General features: G+C 44.4%; 1 protein-coding gene across 4 annotated transcripts in view; it reads left to right on the top strand.

Moving 5' to 3' along the window:
- The window catches only part of TLK1 (tousled like kinase 1), a 321524-nt gene that overhangs the window by 206483 nt on the left and 99128 nt on the right, over window positions 1-15913 (top strand). Inside the window, exon 4 of one of the 4 annotated variants that reach the window (XM_073545858.1) lies at window positions 2651-2756. The exons of the other annotated variants lie outside the window; for them this stretch is intronic. The gene's annotated coding sequence lies outside the window, so the exon portion shown is untranslated. The remainder of the gene's footprint in view (window positions 1-2650; window positions 2757-15913) is intronic. 4 annotated transcript variants of the gene reach the window in all.

Raw genomic sequence — 15913 nt, 5'->3', positions numbered from 1 at the left:
ATATGGGGGCATAGTCTATGGAGCAGTATATGGGGGCATAGTCTGGGGCAGCATATGGGGGGCATAAACTATGGAGAAGCATATGGGGGCATAATCTATGGAGCAGTATATGGGGGCATAAACTATGGAGCAGCATATGGGGGCATAGTCTATGGATTCCACCCTTGGCTTATACACGAGTCAATAAGTTTTCACAGTTTTTTGTGGCAAATTTAGGGGGGTCGGCTTATACATGGGTCAGCTTATACACGAATATATACGGTAATTTATGATTGATGAGACCAAAATTGAATTTTTTGTCCACAACCATAAACATTACATTTGGAGAGAGGTCAAACAAGGCCTATGATGAAAGGAAAACCATTCCTACTGTAAAGCATGGAGGTGAATCACTGATGTTTTGGGTATGTGTGAGCTACAAAGGCACAAGAAACTTGGTCAAAGTTGAAGGAAAGATGAATGCAGCATGTTATCAGCAAATACCGGAGGCAAATTTGAAATCATCAGCCCAAAAGCTGCTCATGGGATGTACTTGGACGTTGCAACATGACAACGATCCAAAACACAAGGCCAAGTCGACCTGTCATTGGCTACAGCAGAACAAAGTGAAGGTTCTGGAGTGGTCATCTCAGCCTCCTGACCTCAATATCACTGAGCCACTCTGTGGAGATCTCAGGTGCACAGTTCATGCTAGACAGCCCAGGAATTTACAGGAACTGGAGGCTTTTTGCCAAGAAAAGTGGGCAGCTTTATCATCTGAGAAAATAAAGAACCTCATCCACAAATAGCACAAAAGACATCAAGCTGTCATTGATGTTAGAGGGGGCAATACACGGTATTAAGAAATGGGGTATGTGAACTTTTCATCAGGGTCATTTGGATGTTTTGGGTTGTCATTATGATTTATAAATAGAAAACTCAGTAGTTTGACAATAAATGGCTTCACCCAACCACTAACCATGAGTGGAGAAAAAGTTTTGGTGTTATCATTCATATTCTCTGAAAAAAGGCAAAGAAAGCAAAAATTCTGCAGGGGTATGTAAACTTTTGAGTACAACTGTACTTCTGTCCACATTCCAACTAGACGTGTGCACCTATTTCAAGGCTATGCATGTCTAGTTGGAATGTGTACGAGAGCATGCATATCGCATACTTGCCGTCAGGTGACTGTCTGCTCTCGGCGCCTGTGAATCCTTACATTGCGTACTGGGATTCACAAGTCTGTAATAACATACAGTGACAAACCTGGACAATCCCTTTAAGTCACAGTCTGTACACTAAACTGGGCGGTAGAGAAAATGATATTTTGTAACAAAACTAATATTGTATATACTTAAAAAACACACAGCAAAAAGCCCCCTACTGACTACCACCCTCTCCTCTCTGAGCCTAATTACTGTTGTCAACCATCGAGGCTGTGAACACAAACGAACAGAGAATTATCTGTAGCACCACTGTTAAAAAGGTACGTACGTGTATATTTTCCTATACATAATACCACTTGCTGTGAGATCTCATTTACATACCACAGTGACGCTGGAAAGTAATACCTATGGAAATAAGAATGGCAAACCTTTCATTATGAGTGAAAAAGAATAGCTCTAACATTGTCTTGAAAAAAGTTAAAACCAGCCTTTTAAGGAAAAGTAGACTTGCTAATTTGCAGACTTTCTCATACTTTTGACCTTCTTTGTATAAAGAAACCAAAATATGAATACAACTATTAAAATTGCTGCACATAAATCTGCCATCCACATTAAAAATATTAAAACTGAATTGTAATTGGGTTTAAGCAATTTCGACAGCCATTCTTGAAGTTAGTAAGATTTTCCTTTATAGAGAAAGGATAACTTCCTTCAAGTACAAATATTTCCTCTTCTGCCTCACAGTCTCTGTGCTATAAGGATCTGCTGGGATCTAGTAAAACCTGCAGTCTTTTTTTTTTTTTTTTTAAGCCAAAGCTATGAATGACACAGTCCCTGCTATGTCACCTTTAGAAACACTTTTTGTTTTATTGTTCATTTGCTTCCTAAATGCAAAATTAGGCAACATTCTGAATAGTCTTCATTGAAAATTGTCTACCATTTTGCTGCTGCGGTGCCTGTAAAGTCCTGTATTTAGTTTAGTTCTTTTACAAAAATGTTACAAATCACTCAGCGCTCCTGACAACATTGTTTAGTCTTCTTTTTTTTTTTTTAGTATTCAAGAGGGTAGAGGATGGGTTGTACAGAGTTCTCCACAGTAAAGACCCAAGGGTAGAAAAGGTTATAGAAAAGGAGGGAAAAACATGAAGAGAAATTGGGTGCAGGATAGAAGCTGTGCTGATATTTGTTCCTGTATATACTGTATACACATAGCTCACATCCAGCCAGTATTACTATGAGAGAAAATCCTGCAAGAAAGAAATCTAAATCAAGGATCAGGCTGTGCAAAGTTCATATCAGCGGGTCTGAAATCAAATTTATTTTTTTTTTAAACTAATTTTATTAACTAAACGTAACCATAGCCTTTAAAGAGTACATTGCAATGCCGACACCAGATTACCAAGGTAACAAAACTACAGCTTTGCAAAATGATAATGGAACAGATACAATTTATAAAAAGAGACAGATACATTATAAAAAGTAATAAATTGTAAACTTGATTTCAGTGGAGTCATTTGCTGTAAGATGTACGAAGCTTCACGTCAATGTATGGATTCACAGATTAATGAACATCTAATTACAAGCAAAAGGTCCTTGTCGAACCTATTTTAGGTGAGAAATATATGGATTTCACTATTCACTTGAAAGAAGCAGCTGTATTATTATCTCTACATAATTGTGCTTACGCCAGCCTTCAATTTTCTTTTTTGTTCTGTACTGCAAAATTGCTTAAAAAATGGCTTCATACTTATCCTGTAAAAATTGTCAAAATATTCTGAAAGCACTTAGGCACCAAAATAGTTGTTAAATGGCATGTGGGCACTGTGCACAGTGAGCTCAGGTGAGATCTTACTTTTGCACTTTGTATTTCTAAATATATTTTATAGTTTTATGGCACTGTTGAAATGTGAATTTTGGTCTTTGGTAACTCGGTGAGTCAACATGGCCATTTTACCGAGTTAACTATTTTTTGGAAGAGCTTTTTACCATGTAAATTAGGACCCCTATAAAATGCCCACAAGACGGCTCTCCTAAAGCTTGTCGGAAAGGCTTTAGCGTAGCACAGCTTATATGCCAGTGAGCCAGCCTGATCCCACCTTGTTAGGGCTCATTCACACATCTGAGAAAAACGGACTGATTAACGAAGTTTGGTGGAAGTGACATCCATTTTTATTCGTACATAGAAAAATTTAAAAAAAACAAAAAGTTTATCCACCTTCTCCTATCTGAAACTCCATAAAAATCAGACTGCACTCGGATGTCATCAGAGTGCAGTCCGATTTTTTTTCTTTTTTTTTTCTCTGACCCATTGACTTCCATTGCCGACTTTGATCTGACGCTCGGATCAAACTATGAATGTCCCCATAGAGTGTCAAAAGTAAGTACTATCTGTGAAAAACACAGAAAGCACTCGTACATGAAAATCGGAAGTGTGAATGAGCTCTTAAGAGGAGGGTCAATTCACCACAGTAATGCCATCACCGTGTTAAGCTGCACAGGTTACATGCACACGTTTATGTGTATTTTTACATGTTTTTCTCGTGTGTCATCAGGTTTGCAGCATTTTTTCTCATCTATTTTTAAAAGCTGAAGCCGGTAAACTTGCATCAGGTACGGAAATTCTGCAAGTAATAAACTCACATATGTTTTATGTGTGTTTCTGCTGAAAAAAGGCATTAAAAATGCAAGTAAGGGTACCGTTACACCTAGCGACTCACCAGCGATCCCGACCAGCGATATGACGCGGTCAGGATCGCTGGTGCATCGCTAAATGGTCGCTAGTGAGCTGCCACACAGGCAGATCTCACTAGCGACATCGCTGGGGTCGGGGGTCGCTACTTACCTGTCACACTAGGCGATCCTGCGTCCTCCCGCCCGGCTCCACGCGTCGCTCATCGTCACAGCAGGAAGCACCGCAGGAAGCAGACAACGAGGAATGATCCAGGAGCTTCTCGCGCGATCAGCGATAACCAGCGGGGGAGCTGGTCGGAGGTAAGTATCACATGCAGCGATATCGCTAGCAATATCGCTATAAGGCTAAGTGCACACGTACCGGAACTCTCGAGGAAATTACCGCGAGAATTCCGGAATTCCAGTCTGCGGGAAAATCGCATTTTAAATTCCCGCGATTTTCCCGCGGAAAAACTAGCATTTTGCAAGCGTATTTAGCTTGCAAAATGCTAGCGTTCTCCAAGCGATCTGTAGCATCGCTTGGAGAACTGATTGACAGGTTGGTCACACTCGTCAAACATAGTGTTTGACAAGTGTGACCAACTTTTTACTACTGAGGCCGCCTATGCGGCATCAATAGTAAAAGATAGAATGTAAAAAAAAAAATAAAAAATGTTGTTATTCTTACCCTCCGGCGTCCCGCGCATCCGTTCCCAGTAATCCTTTGCGAAAATGCCCGCGATGACGTCAGTTCTCGCGGGATCGCGATGTCTCGCGGTAATTCGCGATGACGTCGCGCGAATGACCGCGAGACTTCGCGATCCCGCGAGAACGGACGCCATCGCGGGCATTTTCGCAAAGGACTACTGGGAACGAGAGCGTGGAGAGAGGCGGGAAGACTGCACGGGACGTCGGAGGGTGAGAATAACAATATTTTTTATTTTTAAATTCTATTTTTTACAGGGATATGGTACCCAAAGCCCGGAGGACAGTCTCCTCTCCTCCGGACCGTGGGTACCATCCGCAAATGTTCTGCTTACTTTCCGCATGGTGTGCACAGCCACATGCGGGAAGTAAGCGGAACAATGCATTCCTATGGGTGCGGGATCGCCGCGATTCCGCAAATTAATGAGCATGCTGCGGTTTTTACCGCGAAGCGATTCCGCCGCGGTAAAAACCGCAGCATTAGTACAGCATTGCGGAATCCCATAGGAATGCATGGGATGCTTATTTTTCGCGTTTTCGCGGAAACGTGAAAAAAACGCCACGTGTGAACTCAGCCTAACGTCACAAAATCGGTGACTTTACAGCGATATTGCTAGCGATATCGCAGTGTGTAACGGGGGCTTAACTATGTGAAGACATTTACTCATAGAACTACAAGAGGCCACAATATCCTCTTCGGGTGAGACGACACAGGGCATTTGGCTTCATGTCCCCAATTCTACCCGTCGGCAGTGACTAAAAACCACATTATTTTGTTAAAAACTGTGCGGCCATTGGCCACTGCCGGTGAGCGGAGTGTAGGCTGCCAGACTCTGTCGTTCCACCCTAAGGCTATGTGCCCACGTAGCGTTTTAAAACGCTCACTAAAAACCGGACTCCTTCACAGAAATCGTGCGTTTTTTTCCGCGCGATTTCACCGCGATTTTCGCGTGCGATATTCAAGCACTTTCCAAGTGATTTGAAGCATCGCTTGGAAAGTGATTGACAGGTTGGTCACACTCGTCAAACATAGTGTTTGACAAGTGTGACCAGGTTTTTACTATTGAGGCCGCCTATGCGGCATCAATAGTAAAAGACAGGATGTTAAAATGCTAAAAAAAATAAAAAAAATCGGGGTATATTTACCTTCCGGCGTCCCGCGCTGCATTCCCGGGCCACAACGTTCCCAGTAATGCCTTGCGAGACCTGTGATGACGTTGGTCTCGCGTTGCTATAGCGATCTCGCGAGACCACATCATTACAGGGCCTTGCCGCAAGGCATTACTGGGAACGCTGAGGCCGGGAATGCAGCGCGGGACATCGGAAGGTAAATCTACCCCGATTTTTTATTTTCTTTTTTTTACAGGGGTATGGTACCCAGGGCCTGGAGGACAGTCTCCTCTCCTCCACACCGTGGGTACCAACCGCACATGAGACTCTTAACTTCCCGCATGGTGGACATAGCCACATGCGGGAAGTCAGCGATTCTCATGCATTCCTTTGGGTGCGGAATCGCGGCAATTCTTTGCGATTCCGCACAAAAGAATGAGCATGCTGCGATTTTTTTCCGCGATGCGATTCCGCCGTGGAAAAAAGCGCAGCATTAGCACAGCATGTGCGGAATGCCATAGGAATGCATGGGGGGGCGTTCTGTACACGATTTTTAAACGTTTTCACGCCGAAAATCGCGGCAAAAACGCTTAAAAATCGCTACGTGGGCACACAGCCTAAGGGTTCACTCATATGTCTAATTTTCATCATACAATATATCAGTTGTCATTAATAAAATAGTATTTGGTGAGTTCTTGATATTGCAGATTTTCTGCACCATTTTTCCACTTAGGCTAGTTTCAGACTAGCGTCTTTGCCAGCAGCGCACGGCGCCGCTAAGCCCCGCCCCCTCCGGCCATTTCCGCCTAGTATCGCACATCGCTGCATGCTATCTGCACACCCTATCTTTAGCATAGGGTGCGCAGACCATGCGCTAGTAGGATTTTGCGTGCGCTGCGCCCTTTTGATGGTGCGCCGAGCACACCAAAATGCAACATGGTGCCCACGTCAGCGCAGATTTGGCTAACTCCGCAGGTAAATCTGCAGGTCAAATGACCTGCATTTTACCTGCAGATTTAGTGTGAATAAGCCTGCGGTTTTCCCTTGCTGTTTGACACCTGTAATGGAGCAGGTGGCAAACCGCTGCGGATTCCGCACAAAGAAGTGACATGCTGCGGATTTAAAACCGCGGAAAAATCCGCAGCATATGCACTGCGGTTTTCATTTTCCATAGACTTAAATGGTACTGTAAAACGCAGCAGGAACTGCTGCGGATCCGCAGGGCCAAATCCGCTGCGGATCCGCAGCAGAATCCGCAATGTGTGCGCACAGCCTAAGATGCTTAAGGTCTGCGGAAAGAAAAAAAGATATGAGAGTTGGGTCTGAGTTACAGCACAAGGCTATGTTCATACGTTGCGTTTTTGCTGTGTTTTAGGGTATGTGCACACAGTGCGGATGCTGCCGCGGATTTTTCCACACAAAAACCGCAGCTCTTGATAGAAAACGCAGGTGCGTTTTTTATGCGGTTTTGCTGCGGATTTGATGCAGTATTTCAGTGCGGTTTTGCCTGCGGATTTGTATGCGTTTTTGTAAGCTAAATAAAGATATGTTATTTAACACAAAAAAAAAAAAAAAGATTTGTGATGTCATTTCTGTCCAACCTCCTCTTTTACAATTGTCCAACCCACACTCCATTACACACAGAGATAGACAGATGGATAGATATGGGATAGATAGATAGAGATATGGGATAGATAGATGGAGATAGATATGAGATAGATATGGGATAGATATGGAATGGATATTCCCCCCCCCCGGCTACAAATACCAGCCCGAAGCCGCCCCAGAAATGGCGCATTTATAATATGCGCCAATTCCGGCACTTGGCCCCTGTCTTCCCACTCCCGTGTAGTGGTGTGATATGGGGTAGTAAGGGGTTAATGTCACCTTGCTATTGTAAGGTGACATTAAGCCCAGTTAATAATGGAGAGGCGTCAATAAGACACCTATCCATTATTAATCTTTTGAAAGGGTTAAAAAAAACCCACATAAGAATAAAGTCTTTTAATGAAATAAAACAACACGGTTTTCATATTTTTATTGTACTCTCAGATCCAAGCGACGCCCTCGGTCTCCTGTAATAAAAAGTAAAAAAATAAACCAACCGTATACTCCCTGTCCGACGCAGTCCAATTAATAACGAGTGTCCCACGACGCTCTCCCCTATAGAACAGTGACATCAGGTGATGTGACCGCTCTATATGGCCTCCCAGTGATAAACTGATAGGAGACAATACCTCCTGCAGTACATCACTGAGGTTACCTGAGTTCAGAGTCTCACTTTATAGCAATGCTGCGTGAGAATTAGGGTTAGGGTTACGGGATCTCTTTTCCTCCGCCTGTCATTTAATTGTTGGAGCCCGAGGAGAGTGGTCACATGAGCTGATGTGGCAGCTCTCCACGGGAGATCGTCGTGGGACACTCGTTATTAATTGGACTACGGCTGAAAGGTAAATATAGGTTGGTTTATTTTATTTTTATTACAGGTAATTGATGGCTTCGGGGAATTAGGTGATTGGTGAGTATGTACTCTGTTATGTGTTGTATGTTCTTTTTTTTTTTACATTCAACACATTAGCTGGATGATGGGACTACTACTGTCCTATCATTGGCTAATGTGTCACTCACTGACAGAGTAGCAGGCACAGCCCGATGGGACTTGTAGTCCCATCGGACGATGCCTGCATACACACACACACACAGCCCCGATGACCCCCGCCAGGTACGGACTGGGGATGAAATTCAGCCCTGGCATTTGAAATCACACAAGCCCATGTTTTCCCCATCCAAGAACCAGATGGGATATATTACTAATATTACCCTGGATGGAGAAAAGGTAGATTTACTACAACACCAATATGTCTAATGATACCTGTGACCTGCTGGGGTAAGCGATGGAGTCAGCAACTTTGTGCTCTGTCACATCTTTAACAGTATGGGTGTCTTGAGAACACAGATTCTGTTAACAACCAAGCAGACAAGGCGGCCCACGACCAGACAGGCCCTTCTGGCATTTGCCAGAAGGCCAGTCCGGCGCTGACCCCTGCACAGCCCGATGACACCCGCACAATTCCGGAACAGCCCGATGACCCCCGCACAGCACCCACACAGCCCCGGCACAGCCCGATGACCCTGGCAAGACCCCATACAGCCCCGCAGAACCCCCCCACTCATAGGCTATACACGCACACACAGTCACCGCCCACACACCATACACGCACACAATCACCGTAGATCTTTTTTGGACCTGCAGTTTTGCTGCGGAAGTGCCCTACTCAATGCAAGTCAATGGGTGCAGAAACGCTGCCGATCCGCACAATGAATTGACATGCTGCGTAATTGAACCCGCAGCGTTTCTGCTCAGATTTTTCCGCAGCATGTGCACAGCGGTTTTTAATTTCCATAGATTAACATTGTACTGTAAATGACTTGCGGATCCGCAGGCAAATCCGCACTGTGTGCACATACCCTTACAGTACCAGCAAAAGCTATGCAATTTTCTGCAAACAGTTTTTGTTTTCCTGGCTGATTTGGAAAACTGCTGCGTTTTTACAAACTGCAGCATGTCACTTTAAGCTTTTTTTTTTTTAACGTTTTTTTCACCCATAGAAAACAGTGAGCAAGTGCAAAAACCAGGGCTGTGGAGTCGGTAAGCCAAACCTGCGACTCCGACTCTGACTCCTCAATTTCCCTTACACCGACTCCGACTCCACGACTCCGACTCCGACTCCCACACATATTGCTTATATTTAAATGAAAAATTTATTGTAGTACAATGTGAACCTCAGACATTTAATCATTTTTATGATCCAATAATCAAGATATTTAGATAGAACAGAATATATATTGGTGTACTACCCGGTTTTCATTCTTTTTGGTACAGATACGATATGGATAGACAGATATGGATAAATGGATAGAGCAGATTTCTAATCTGCTTTTGCTATTGAAAACATTATCTGAGCTCAAAAACCTTTCAGGTGATGCAGTTTTTTAAAAAGATGATCAGCTTTTGCAGCTGAAAAACGTATCCTCAAAAAACACAGGAAAAACGCTGTGTGTGAATGTAGCCTTAGATCAGGAATAGAACAGCCATTTATAGGACATTTCATAACTTTCCCAAACTCCTATGAAAAAATATTCAGCACATCCTGCATTGAATTACTGTACCCAATTTATTATATATTTTAGGAGTCGGAGTCGGTCCATTTTATACCGACTCCAACTCCGACTCCACCAAAATGAGCACCGACTCCGACTCCACGACTCCGACTCCACAGCCCTGGCAAAAACGCAGCCAAAAAAATGCAAGTGTCAGGTTTTGCTGCAAAATCCTTAAGGAAGTTGCATCATGATTTTTTGTGGGCCGCTAAACATTTGCAGCATGCACAAGAGACAAATGCAGCAAAGACGCAGCAAAACCTGCTTTTTTCAAGCAGCAGCTTTACTGCCAAGAGAGCAGGTTTTGCCTGCAGAATATAAAAAAAACAGCAAACAGGCTATGTATGTTTGCAAGTTGCGTTAGAAGATCTTGTAAAAAAACAAAAAAAACATTTAGACATGCGTGTTCGGGAGTTCACATGAAGCTAGAGTCACACAAGCGTGTATTCTCTCATCTGAAAGAATCGGATTCATTATGGTAATCAAAGTGTAATCCTATTCTCTCGGACGAGAAGATGGAGGAAAACATTTCTCCAGCCTCTCCATTTTGTCAGTCCGTGGAAATCAGACTGCCCTCGGATGACCATGATTTCCACGCACTCAACGATTTCAGTATCACCTCTATGCTGATGACACATCTCTGGACCAGATATCACCTCCCTACTAAACAGAATCCCTCAATGTCTGTCGGCTATTTCATCCTTCTCTGCTATATTTCTAAAACTTAATATGGACAAAACAGAATTCATCATATTTCCCCCATCTCACGCAACCCTCCCCCACGGACCTATCCATTAAAGTAAACGGCTGCCCACTCTCTCCAGTCTCACAAGCTCGTTGCCTCGGGGTTATCCTTGACACTAATCTCTCTTTCAAACCACATATCCAAGCCCTTTCCACTTTCTGCCGACTTCAACTCAAAAACATTTCACGGATCCGTACATTCCTCAGCCAAGAATTTGCAAAAACCCTAGTCCATGCCCTCATCATCTTCCGCCTTGACTACTGCAACCTCCTGCTCTGTGGCCTCCCCTCTAACACTCTCGCACCCCTCCAATCTATTCTAAACTCTGCTGCCGACTAATCCACCTGTCCCCCCGCTATTCCCTGGCCTCTCCCCTCTGTCAATCCCTGCACTGGCTCCCCATTACCCAAAGACTCCAGTTCAAAACCCTAACCATGACATACAAAGTCATCCAGAACCTGAGTCCTCCATATAGTCATGGCCAAAAGTATTGACACCCCTGCAATTCTGTCAGATAATATTCAGTTTCTTCCTGAAAATGATTGCAAACACAAATTCTTTGGTATTATTATCTTCATTTAATTTGTCTTAAATGAAAAAACACAAAATAGAATGAAGCAAAAAGCAAAACATTGATCATTTCACACAAAACTCCAAAAATGGGCCGGACAAAAGTATTGGCACCCTCAGCCTAATACTTGATTGCACAACCTTTAGCCAAAATAACTGCGACCAACCTCTTCCGGTAACCATCAATGAGTTTCTTACAATGCTCTGCTGGAATTTTAGACCATTCTTCTTTGGCAAACTGCTCCAGGTCCCTGATATTTGAAGGGTGCCTTCTCCAAACTGCCATTTTTAGATCTCTCCACAGGTGTTCTATGGGATTCAGGTCTGGACTCATTGCTGGCCACCTTAGAAGTCTCCAGTGCTTCCTCTCAAACCATTTTCTAGTGCTTTTTGAAGTGTGTTTTGGGTTATTGTCCTGCTGGAAGACCCATGACCTCTGAGGTAGACCCAGCTTTCTCACACTGGGCTCTAAATTACGCTGCAAAATTCGTTGGTAGTCTTCTGACTTCATAATGCCATGCACACGGTCAAGCAGTCCAGTGCCAGAGGCAGCAAAGCAACCCCAAAACATCAGGGAACCTCCGCCATGTTTGACTGTAGGGACCGTGTACTTTTCTTTGAATGCCTCTTTTTTCTCCTGTAAACTCTATGTTGATGCTTTTGCCCTAAAAGCTCTACTTTTGTCTCATCTGACCAGAGAACATTCTTCCAAAATGTTTTAGGCTTTTTTCAGGTAAGTTTTGGCAAACTCCAGCCTGGCTTTTTTATGTCTCGGGGTAAGAAGTGGAGTCTTCCTGGGTCTCCTACCATACAGTCCCTTTTCATTCAGATGCCGACGGATATTACGGGTTGACACCGTTGTACCCTCGGACTGCAGGGCAGCTTGAACTTGTTTGCATGTTAGTGGAGGTTCTTTATCCAACATCCGCACAATCTTGCGTTGAAATCTCTTGTCAATTTTTCTTTTCCGGCCACATCTAGGGAGGTTAGCCACAGTGCCATGGGCTTTAAACTTCTTGATGACACTGCGCACGGTAGACACAGGAACATTCAGGTCTTTGGAGATGGACTTGTAGCCTTGAGATTGCTCATGCTTCCTCACAATTTGGTTTCTCAAGTCCTCAGACAGTTCTTTGGTCTTCTTTCTTTTCTCCATGCTCAATGTGGTACACACAAGGACACAGGACAGAGGTTGAGTCAACTTTAATCCATGTTAACTGGCTGCAAGTGTGATTTAGTTATTTCCAACACCTGTTTGGTGCCACAGGTAAGTTACAGGTGCTGTTAATTACACAAATTAGAGAAGCATCACATGATTTTTCGAACAGTGCCAATACTTTTGTCCACCCTCTTTTTTAAGTTTGGTGTGGAATTATATCCAATTTGGCTTTAGGACAATTCTTTTTGTGTTTTTTCATTTAAGACAAATTAAATGAAGATAATAATACCAAAGAATTTGTGTTTGCAATCATTTTCAGGAAGAAACTGAGTATTATCTGACAGAATTGCAGGGGTGTCAATACTTTTGGCCATGACTGTACATCTGTGACCTCGTCTCCCGGTACTTACCTGGACGCAACCTCCGATCCTCACAAAATCTCCTTCTCTACTCCCCTCTTACCTCCTCTACTCCCCTCTTACCTCTTCTTCCCACAATCGCATACAAGATTTCTCCCGCGCATCCCCCCTACTCTGGAACTCTCTACCCCAACATATCAGACTCTCGCCTACCGTGGAAACCTTCAAAAAGAACCTGAAGACCCACCTCTTCCGACAAGCCTACAACCTGCAGTAACAACTGATCCACCAAACCGCTGCACGACCAGCTCTACCCTCACCTTCTGTATCCTCACCCATCCCTTGTAGATTGTGAGCCCTTGCGGGCAGGGTCCTCTCTCCGCCTGGACCAGTCGTGACTTGTATTGTTTAAGATTACTGTATTTGTATTTATTATGTACACCCCTCCTCACATGTAAAGCGCCATGGAATAAATGGCGCTTTAATAATAAATAATAATTTGCATGGTCGAGTGCGATCCAAATATAGGATCAAACTCGGGCATGCAGTGATTTTTTTTTTTTTTATTCCCAGGCCAGCGCTTTCCTAAAAGATTTGGTTATTTATGTTAAAATGGGTTTATAGTTGCAGATTTTATCCAAATCGGGGAGTTCATCTCATCTGGCTATTTACATGCAGAGATTTTTTTTAGGATTGCATATACTTTAGGCTTCAAGCTTTTTGGTTGATGTCACTGGGGCACTGTTCATGGTGTCGGTCAGTTCTTCACCTCCCCCGTTTTTTTAAATGAAATAAAAAATCTAAGTATTTATTGGGGTATGTTTGCACACTGAGCGGTCAAAAATGAGTTTTCTAGTGGAAACTGCTTCTGGAATGCTCCTTCTTTGGAGAGGTTTTTTTTAAGAGTTTTGTAGGAGGAGTTTTTTTTTGCAGTCTTTGATTTGACAAGGCTGAGATTTGCAGGTGGGTTCCATTAAAGTCCACATCGAAGATGTAACATGCACTTTTTTTTTTTTTTACCACGCATTTTTGAAAATGGCAAGAAAAAACTAAAGAGCATAGTGATTTTAAAATAGAATTGAATAGTAAGAGCCGTAAAGCTTTTTTGAAACTGATCCACATACAAAGAAAAAGTCAGTGTGCACTTAGCCACCCAACTATATGTGCCGACTGTGCTTCTATGGGTATGCATGAGATGCTGCCCCAGCAGCGAGTCTATATAGATGTATCTGTTAACTTGTTTTTTTTTTTTTTACAAATTAGCATTGCAGTCTAAGGGTCCCGTTACACATAGCGACGCTCCAGCGATCCCGACAATGATACGACCTGGTAAGGATCGCTGGTACGTCGCTACATGATCGCTAGTAAGCTGTCAAACAGGCAGATCTACTCAACGACGCAGCAACGATACGGCAATCCATTTTACAACCTCGGCGGTCGCTGGGACCTTGTCACACAGCAGCTGTTCTGACGACTCCCGCCTGCGTCCCTGTGGGGGGGGGGGCGGTCGCCGCTTTGTGTCACACGTAGTGAGATCGCTGGCGAGGTCGCTGTTGCGTCACAAAATCTGTTACCCCTGAGGCGTCTGGTATCGAGAGTGGACCCACTGGTCCGTAGTTCCGAACCTTCCCCGAGCGAGCGCACCAGGTTTGACCAACCCCTATAAAGGGATCGTTTTGGAGCAGGCTCGGGAACCTCAAGAACCACAGATGCCAGGAGTCTGCTCAGGAAGGAGGCAGGAAAACCATGGAGGGAAGACTAAAGGAGCAGAAGAGGAGAATGTAGGGACCGGAAGCACCAAGGAGGCAACAAGACAGAGGGTAGGCAGAAGGTGAGGTAGCGGAGCAGTGGGGAGAGCAGGTTAGAACTGGTAGCTGACAGAGGAGAGAGCCAGAGGCAATGGAGGCAGGACGGGAGCGAGTGGAGGTGAAGATGGAGGCAGGATCCGGGGATACACGGAGCAGGTACAAGTCCTGGAAGAGAGGACGGAAATGACGGGTTTAAGTTCCTTGCGGTGCGGAGCCAGGTGGCCAAAAATGTGGCAGGTTAGACACGATATTCAGGCGCCTCCACAAAAGGAGGGCGGCCTGAAATACCCGGCGCCTGTCCATCATTGGACAGGCAGCACAACCGGGTCAGGTCACTGGAGGACATAGGGGGAGTGCGCGCGGTCCGGCCCTAGTGGGCATGTGCGGACAGCGGGGGCACGTGGCCGGTAGCAGGGGAGGAAGCGCGCCGGGGAGCCTGTGCAGACACTCATAGGGGAGCACGGGCAGAAGACAGAGACAATGCAGGAGCAGCGTCGCGGTAGGCGGCGGGCCCGGCGGTGGTAAGGGGGAAACCCGGGGAGCTGGACACTCTAACAATCTGTGACGTTTCAGCGATCTCGCTAACGATCTTGTTATGTGAGATGGGGCCTTAATGCTTGCTCCATGTTTTATAATTGTGAGGTCTGCAGCTCTTTCATGTACTACAATACTCTGAGCCTTGAACTAAAACAAAAAAAAGTTTGTGCCCTGATCACACGAGAAGATAATTCCACTCAAAACTGGTTGTACTGCGGAGAGACGGCCGCCTCGTAGACCTTGTGTCAAAGATAGGGAATGTGTACATAGAGTTGTTTGTATGCAAACTTCATCCATGGCCGCTCTACATGTAATCAGATAATATATGCCAGGAAAAGCTCATTGGATCAAAGATTAAATGATGATGGTGCGCATTACTTGTGGGTCAGCAGTTCTGCTCTAAGGCTGAATTCACACGTCCGTGTGAATTTCACCATCCGAGATAAAGGTTCCGATATTTCATTCTAGTTTCTTCTATATTTATTTTTTTCATTGAAGAGATGCGCTTGCTTCCAGGCCAAAAAAAACACCCCTGGAAGGTCATGTTTTTATTATAAATGCAATCCCTAATAGTGATGAGCGAACGTGGTTGGAGAAGGTGTTATCCGAGCATCCTCGGGTGCTAACAGTGTGTCTTAGGTGTGCTCAAAAAATATGCTTGAGTCCCCGCGACTGTTCGACGGCCACAACACATGCAGGGATTGCTTAACAAACAGACAATCCCTGCATGTGTTTTGGCTGTCGAACAGCCACAAGACATGCAGCCGCTGGGTCTCGGAACATATTTTTTGGGCATGCAGAAGACACTCTGTTAGCACACGAGCATGCTCTGATAACACCTTCTCCAAGCACGTTCGCTCATCACTAATGTCCAGTAATCGTCCGTTTGAAACCGAATCAGGAAACAAAAAAAACTGCATCAGTTTCAAACTTTAAATCTGATC

The sequence above is a fragment of the Dendrobates tinctorius genome, unplaced genomic scaffold (assembly GCF_039654945.1).
Source record: "Dendrobates tinctorius isolate UK_male_01 unplaced genomic scaffold, ASM3965494v1 ptg000143l, whole genome shotgun sequence".
Classification (NCBI taxonomy): Eukaryota; Metazoa; Chordata; class Amphibia; order Anura; family Dendrobatidae; genus Dendrobates; species Dendrobates tinctorius.
The sequence above is the reverse complement of the archived record's forward strand: the minus strand, read 5'-3'. Positions and strand labels throughout refer to the sequence as shown.